We start from the raw sequence: 7,374 nt of genomic DNA, 5'->3' as shown, positions 1-7,374 counted from the left end.
ACAGAATAATTTAGGTTGGAAAAGACCTTCAATATCACCAAGTCCAACAGTCAACCTGACCTACTGAGTCCTATCACTAAACCACATCCCTTGATGGCAAGTCCACATGCCTCTTCAATACCTCCAGGAATGTGGCCTCCACCACTACCCCGAGCAGCCTATTCCAGTGGCTGACCATCTTCTCCCATTCTTCAAGAAATTCTTCCTAATTTCCAATTTAAACCTCTTCTGGTGCAACTTGAGACCATGACCCAGTCCAGCAGTGGGTGGCTCCTGCTCTGCACCTTCCCAGCACCCGTGGGAGGAGGGACAGAGCTGGAGAGACAGGGTGCAGTGAGAATGGATGAAAATGGAAAATTAGGGGGGAAAGAGAACTTGCATGACCACGTGAACTGGGAACGCCTCAGGCCCCAAGCATCAGGCCATGCATTTGTAACACACTTGGCACTCGCTTTTGTACACAGCCACAGGGGGACTTAGAGGTAACTAAAGACCACCAGGAGTTTTCATCCAGAATGCAAACATTGGAAGCTCTTCCATTAGCACTCCCTCCCTGCCAGCTCTTCTCGTTTCCTTCTCTATTTCACCTCTAGGTTACGGCCAGCATCTCGACTGGAATTACCCCGGGCTGTTGCTGAACCAGCTCTGACCTCTGCTGCAAATAGTTTTGGGGCGCGGGGGCTGGCTGGAGAGCCGTGGCTGATGAGTGGGAGCCACACACCCCGGCCCGCTTCTCCCTGCAGCCAGTGGGCTGGGGAAGGGGGGGGGTTGCTTCGGGCTGTTGTAGCAAATTTACTCCGTGATTTATGGGAAAGGAAAATCCATTTCGAATTTAAAGCTGCTATTAGCTCATTTCAGTGTGCATGTGTCTGCATGTATATAAAATATATATAGAATATAAACCCTTATAAAAAAATAAAACATAATAAAAAGAGGGGGGGAAGGGGTGTTTTCTAGCCTTGCAGGCACAAAGCGCTGGAAATGTGCAGCAAGCTTATAATTACCGTAGCATTTCCAGTGCGTTTGGCCACAAAAGCTCTGAATTGAATTGCTTAGCATCCCTCTCTGTCTCCCTGCACCCCTCCTTGCATCACAAAGCTCAGAAGCACCATTTGAAGTTTCAAAACGACCATTTTTGGTGAATGAGTTAATCAGCGACGACTAATCGTCCCTGTGCCCCTTGGTGTAATCCATACACCTCGAGAGAGCGGAGGGAACAAAGCCACGTCCAGCTAATCCCCGCGGGTCATGCCTTGAAGCGTGTCACGGGCCGGGTGGCAGGAGAGGAGGTGGGGAGGATTACGCTGTCGAGAGCAGACCTACGTCTGTACACTTACATCAGCCAGGACCTTGATATGCATAATTCCAGGTAATGAATGCAGAGAGCGAGGCTGTGTGGCAGTGAGATATTTGGCATATTTTGGGTCCTTACACTGGTGGCAGCAGCAATGCAACAACCACGTGGGAAAGCACCCATTGCCCCATGCACCAGAGTCCTGTGCCCTGCAGGTGGGACAACATGGTTGCTCTGTGTCATCCACAAGACTGTCATCTCCTCCTTGGCAAAAAGTCTTATCCATCATTTTATATGCTGGCCAAGAGGTGAAGTCACTTTCCAGCCCATAGGGAACACCAGGTCCTTATGCCAAGAGTTGTAGGACAAGAGAAAAATAAAAGATGCAGCTGAGGCTGTAGCCTTGCTCTCAGAGTATCAGCTGGGAGGGAGAGGAGCACTACAGGGGTCTGGGCTGCTCACGAATTTCATATAGGGAATCACTGTATCAAACAAACAGCAAAACGTGGGATAATCTCAGAAGCTCACAACCCCCTACCCCCTTATTGCTATGGAAGGAGTGCAGGGCAAGATGAGAAGGGGTGTATGTGCACACATGCATGCCTGTGGCTGGCAACAAGCATGTTTCTGACCCAGTGGCTCACCCCGCATCATCTGCAGAGTAAATTTGCAGATAAAAACAGGCTCGGAGCTGCCTGGGTGAACCAAGCACTCAGGATCAGTGAGCATCCCTTCTTGGGATCTAAACTTGCTCTGCTGGTTTAGATCCCAATTAAGGAGGTCCAGAGACCTCAATTAAAAAAGGCAAAGGGCCTCATTCCCCTTTCCCCAACCACTTCAGCCCCAAAATCCACCTCAGGAAAGAGGAGCTGCTCCAATTACACTGTAGCCAAACCAGCCAAAGGTCTTCAGAGAGCCCTGCTCTCTCCAGAAGGAGGAATATCTCTCGCTCTTGCTGACATGCTCACATACATACACGCTTATTCCTGCTCCGTGACTCTCCAAAGGGAGCCATCACTCTCTTCAAAACACTCTCCTGTAGTCAGCAGTGATAGGCAATGTAATAATACCTTTTATTGGGTCAATACATCAGCTGGAAAACAGAAGCTATTCCTTTCTTCAGGTGATGGCCAAAGAGTGACCTATGTGAGCGTGCAGGCCGGTATATTATAGCTGTTAGGCAGGCCTGATAGGCGGGATGGTATATTTACCTCTCTTCGTTTGTCTCTCAGTTGTTTATTGCATTTCCTGTTTTCTGAGCAGCTTTAATAAAACATCTTTCTGAAGGGCTCTCTGCTGAGTAGTAAATATTCTCCCCTATCCACCAACTTAGATAGGGATCAATCAATCAGAGGAGGCCCCTTGGGACGCCAAGGGTGCATCATTCAAGGTTAGGGACCAGACAGGCAGGGGACATCAGAAGGATTGCAATATTTCTGCTAGGAATTAACCCTCCCGTGTCTTGCCAAATGAAAAAAGAAAAGAGGATGGGAGAGTCCCATAGAGACAGGAAAGGTTTCATCTCTCGTGTTCAGCAAGGTTTCTTGAAGCAGCCTGGAGGACAACAGGCGTCCCTGAAATCAGCCGTCTGGGTGGCTTGTTGTAAAGAGCTGTAACACAGCAAAATGCCTTGGGCTCTCCTGCCAGTTGACATCAAGATCTAACTATTGATTGAGGAATACCATGCATGCAAGTCTTTGTGAACCTTCCCACTGGGTCAGGGCCAGGGTGTAGCAGCCTCCACAGAGAAGGCCCGACACGACATTTTTGCTTCATGCTGCTCAGGAACCACACAAAATACCTTTATTAGCTGGCAAGTTGAAGGGTGGCACCAGCTTGGCGGGTGCAGGAGCTACCTAGTGTGAATCCAGCCTGGCTCTGCTCAGCGCTGGACCAGTTGACAAGGTATCTCCCTGGGCATCCTCCTGCAAGGAGAGTTTTGTTAGTTAAAAAACATTGGCAATAAGATTTTATTGCTGCCTTCATTTCCTGGCTTTGCAAGCATCTCTTGTGTTAACTCTTCAGTGCCTTCCAGAAAACAGAGAGGCATCAGAAAGATTCATTTATTGCTGCATTAATAACACATTAAAATTCCAATATTTGCCTTCAGTGCCCTGCAGTGCCAGATGGAAGTGTGGAAGCTCTCGTGTAAGGAAGCTGCAGCCATAAGTAAGGATGACCTTTTAACTGGTCCATTATGAGGTCTGAGCTTGGCCACCATGCTGGGAGAGCTCACTAAGAAGTTAATCCCTTTAGCAGAGTCTGGATCTTTGGACAGGAGGCAAGTGGTGTGGTAGTTGTATAAGCTGCATCTGAGTCATTAAGGGGTTGCTTTTTGCAGGAAGAGTCGTGTTTTAACAACACTAGCTCCCAGCTCCACCAGGCAAGGCCTTGTGAATTATCGTTTAATGAAGCTGCAAATATAGATTTCATCTTATAGCTTCCTATGTATAATAAATGACTGACATCCTAGAACAGCCTTTCTAATGGCAACGAACACGTGGGAGCGGGCAGCACATCCAGACTTGGGAGTGAGCAGAAGCTGAGCACTCTGCAGACAGCTCTTGTCCAGTTGGACGCAGGACAACAGGCTGTGTGCTGGATAATGTATTCATGGGCAGCATTTCGTGATATGGCTCCTTCCACACTGACCAACAACCTGCACAGTCTGCAAGCATAAATCCAACACTTTTCCACCTGTAGCTTTCATAGACGGTGCAGCTGGCTGTTGGGCCAGACAGGCTGTGTTCCTCCATCACTGAGTCCGAAAACAAGCTCAAATGCTTCTGTGCTGGTGCCAAGCCCATGGAGGGCTTGTCCTAAGAGGTGGTCACTGTCTGGTTACAGAAGCCCCTGACCAGACAGCTCCTGCCAAATTCTGTTCTGTAATGTGGAGTTCAAAGCATCATGCAGGATGAGACAACGATGGGCTGTGATGTGGGATTAGGTCTGGGAAGAGGTTGAGGCTGCAGGAATGAAGGTTTCTGGAAGGGTTCCCTGTTCTCCTAACCTGTACAGTGAGGATAGTTATCAGGGGAGGAATAAGAGGTGTCATACATTTTTACACACATGTTTTAAGGGCCTTCAGCAGTTTAAAGGTAGCTAAACCTGTGGAGGCATCAAATGCTAAAGTCTGAGTGCAAAATTTGAAGCTCCAGGGCATTGCCCAGAGGTTGTGGTGTCTCCTCCTTGAAGATCTTTAAGAGTCCCCTGGGTGTGGACCTGGGCAGCCTGCTGTAGGTTGTTCTGCTTGAGCAGGGGGTAGGACCAGAAGACCTCCAGAAATCTCTCCCAGTCTCAACCATCCTGTGCTTCTGTTTTCTCTACAGTGGCTGAAGAGCTCCAAAAGGTGCAGAGGGGCTCAAAAAGCCACGCTGATGTAGGCCATCCTTTGGCACTGGCCTGTAAATCTGGCCTCTACAGACCCTCAAAAAGCCCTCTGTGGAGGTAACACGTCAAGATGGTGAAAAATCAGTGTGAATACCAGCAAGAAGCATTACACCAGTGCATGGGCTAACTAAAGAAATGCCACAGAGAAAGACTCTGAGTTAAACCTCAAGGCCAGCAGAGTATTGCAGTGTGTTGCTGTAGATTTAACCCTACCTCCTTCCTCTATCTGCCCTCCCTGCCTTTCCCTCTGTCAGCTCTACACTGGGCAGCTGATTAATCAAAATCAGAAATGATTATACTAATGACCGGGGACCCTCTAAAACCTCTGGTCAGAAGAACAACCCCATGCCTCTCCTCAGTGACAAAGGCCTCCAGGCACAGAGGAAGGGCAAGGGTAGGCCGCAGTCCTGGAGCTGACAAGGAACCACAGGGTTCCTCCATATGGCTGCAATCTAGCAAAGTCCTGCCAACCTTCTCCTGAAAATAATGAGAATCATGGTGTACACATCTCCAGGGATGGAAGCTCAGGTTGTGGAGGTGCATGCGTCCCCTGGGTGATGGTCATCAGGATGCCTGCATTGCTGAGGTGGTGCAAGGTTACACCAAGAGGCAGCATAAGAATGGAGACTTGAGCTGTTCATCACTTTTCCCAGAAAGTTAGGCAGTGAGACACCCTGCCCCATGAATGGACACCTAACTTAGCCAATTTCCACCCATTCAGCTCTGCACGCTCCCATCTCTCTAAGTTTCTTTTCCCCAAAGCAGCTAATCATCGTGCTGCCATGACCCCCTGCCCCGGGCCTCATCTGTATGGCGAAACCAGCTTTGATGCTCAGTGGCGGCCCAGATTAGTGCCTTGTAAATAGAAGCATCTTTGTGCCCAAGCACTGACCTTTGACTCAGCTCCTGATCTCAGTGGATTTGATGTGTCCGGCTATTTGTCTTGCCACTTGCCGGGAGGAAGAATAGGAGAGGGGAGAAGGCACGCGACCAGGAGCTGCCGGAGCAGGGCTCTATTCTTGGCTCCATTGCAGACTTCCTCCCCGACCCTCGGCAAAATGAGCTACTCTGTCTATTCCTGGGTTGTGTAGGGTCATACCCTGCTGTGATGAATATCCACTGGAAGTGCTCATAGCAGTAGGAGGATCAAAGGGTGGACGATGCAATTTGGCTGGAGCCTGTGTTGCTGCACTGAGCCTAAAATCCAATTCAGGGCTTTCCAGCATCTCAGATCCCTGGGACTGGAAGGAAATGGGAGTAACTGTGCAGTTTTACTGCCATACCTTCATGATCACAGCATAGCTCTCCCCAGCACAGCTTCCTCCTCCTCCTCCTCTTCACAGGGTAAATCCAGATCCCACATCTGTGCCTCCCTCCTCATCCCTGGGGACATCAATCTTATTGCTGTCCCTTGGCTTATTGCTCCTGCACGCCTTCCTGCCACCATCTCTGCCTATCTCCTGTCCACCTCCCACCCTCCAGTGGGTCCCCTTCCCTCCCTGTCCCCTTTTCTCTCCTCTCATCTGTGGATTAAGAAGCAGCAGACTTAGTCAATTTCTAAAGAGCTATCAAGTCCCACAACCTCTCAAACTCTTGCCCTCTCCAGATCTCAACTGTCCCAAAAACCTGGAGTCCTCCCCTTATTCCAGTCCCTGCAGGAGCCCTCTCTTACAGAAAGCCAAGGTATTGCTTTACCATTCCAGTCAGTGTTTCCAGTGCTATTAATTGTGTCTCCTGGAATAGGGACAAGTTAAATAATCCATTAACATGAGGGGTGAGGGTGCGGAATTCAATCTACTTAAAACAAAAAGCTGACATAACCGTGTGATGGGAAACTTGTACAGCTGACCCATGCTGGAGCAGGACTAGATGAGAACATTTCCAGTCCCTAGAGCCATGCCAATCCAGTTTCCCAAATCACAAAATGATCCCATCTTGGGCTGGATTTGTGACAGAGAGTATCAGGAAATACTCTGGTGTGAAACCTCCACTCAGGAGATCTGTGCAGCTCTTCAGGCAACACACAAATAGTATCACCCAGATGACAACTCTAAGTGCACTATCTGTAGAGATGTACTAATGTACTACTGATGTACTACTCTCTGCAAAGTTTTTCACCTTCACAGAGATGGAAAGTTCTTTTTCAACATTTTATCAATGAACAGAGTTTGCAAACCACCTCCTAAATACCTGCAGCCCTATTCAGATGGCAAGAAAGCCAACCTCCATTTCCTCTGGCTGGAGGCTGACACTCCTGTGTTGTCACAGGGACTTCACAATAGCGCATTATTAGTGCATGTGTGATGTTCACCCTGCCAGAATCCTCCTAGGCACTACTGTTGAAGGCATCGGTCACCTCCAGCAGAATGGGGAGGCTGTCACTGCGAGTCATCACCACCCTGAGGTGCTGCAGGGATGGGAAGGATGTGCATACAAACCCTGTTGTACAAGACTGGTAAAGTGCATTTACTTGAATTATGCATGAAAAGGGTGTCACATTTTCTACATCTAAGCTTTGGACAGACAACCACAGGCAAAAACCCATGGATCCAGTCTGTCCTAGTGCTAGAAAGAGCCTTCAAGGCACTGACATTAAAGCAGCAAGACTCTTTGGTGGTGTCTACCAGGATTATTGCCTTCCTGCCTCCAGGAGACACCAGGGCTTGCCCGTTGCTTCACCACCAGCCCCA

General features: G+C 49.0%; 1 long non-coding RNA gene across 1 annotated transcript; it reads right to left on the bottom strand.

Annotated features, from left to right (window-relative positions):
• Window positions 1-3,075: 3,075 nt before the first annotated feature.
• Window positions 3,076-6,920, bottom strand: LOC121064521. Its single transcript, XR_005816532.1, has 3 exons — window positions 6,875-6,920; window positions 5,577-5,925; window positions 3,076-3,219 (listed from the first exon to the last, which is right to left on the bottom strand). It is a non-coding gene; the product is annotated as an uncharacterized LOC121064521 (long non-coding RNA).
• Window positions 6,921-7,374: the final 454 nt, after the last annotated feature.

The sequence above is a fragment of the Cygnus olor genome, chromosome 1 (genome assembly GCF_009769625.2).
Source record: "Cygnus olor isolate bCygOlo1 chromosome 1, bCygOlo1.pri.v2, whole genome shotgun sequence".
Lineage (NCBI taxonomy): Eukaryota > Metazoa > Chordata > Aves > Anseriformes > Anatidae > Cygnus > Cygnus olor.
Note: the sequence above shows the minus strand (reverse complement) of the source record. Positions and strands in the feature narration are given on the sequence as shown.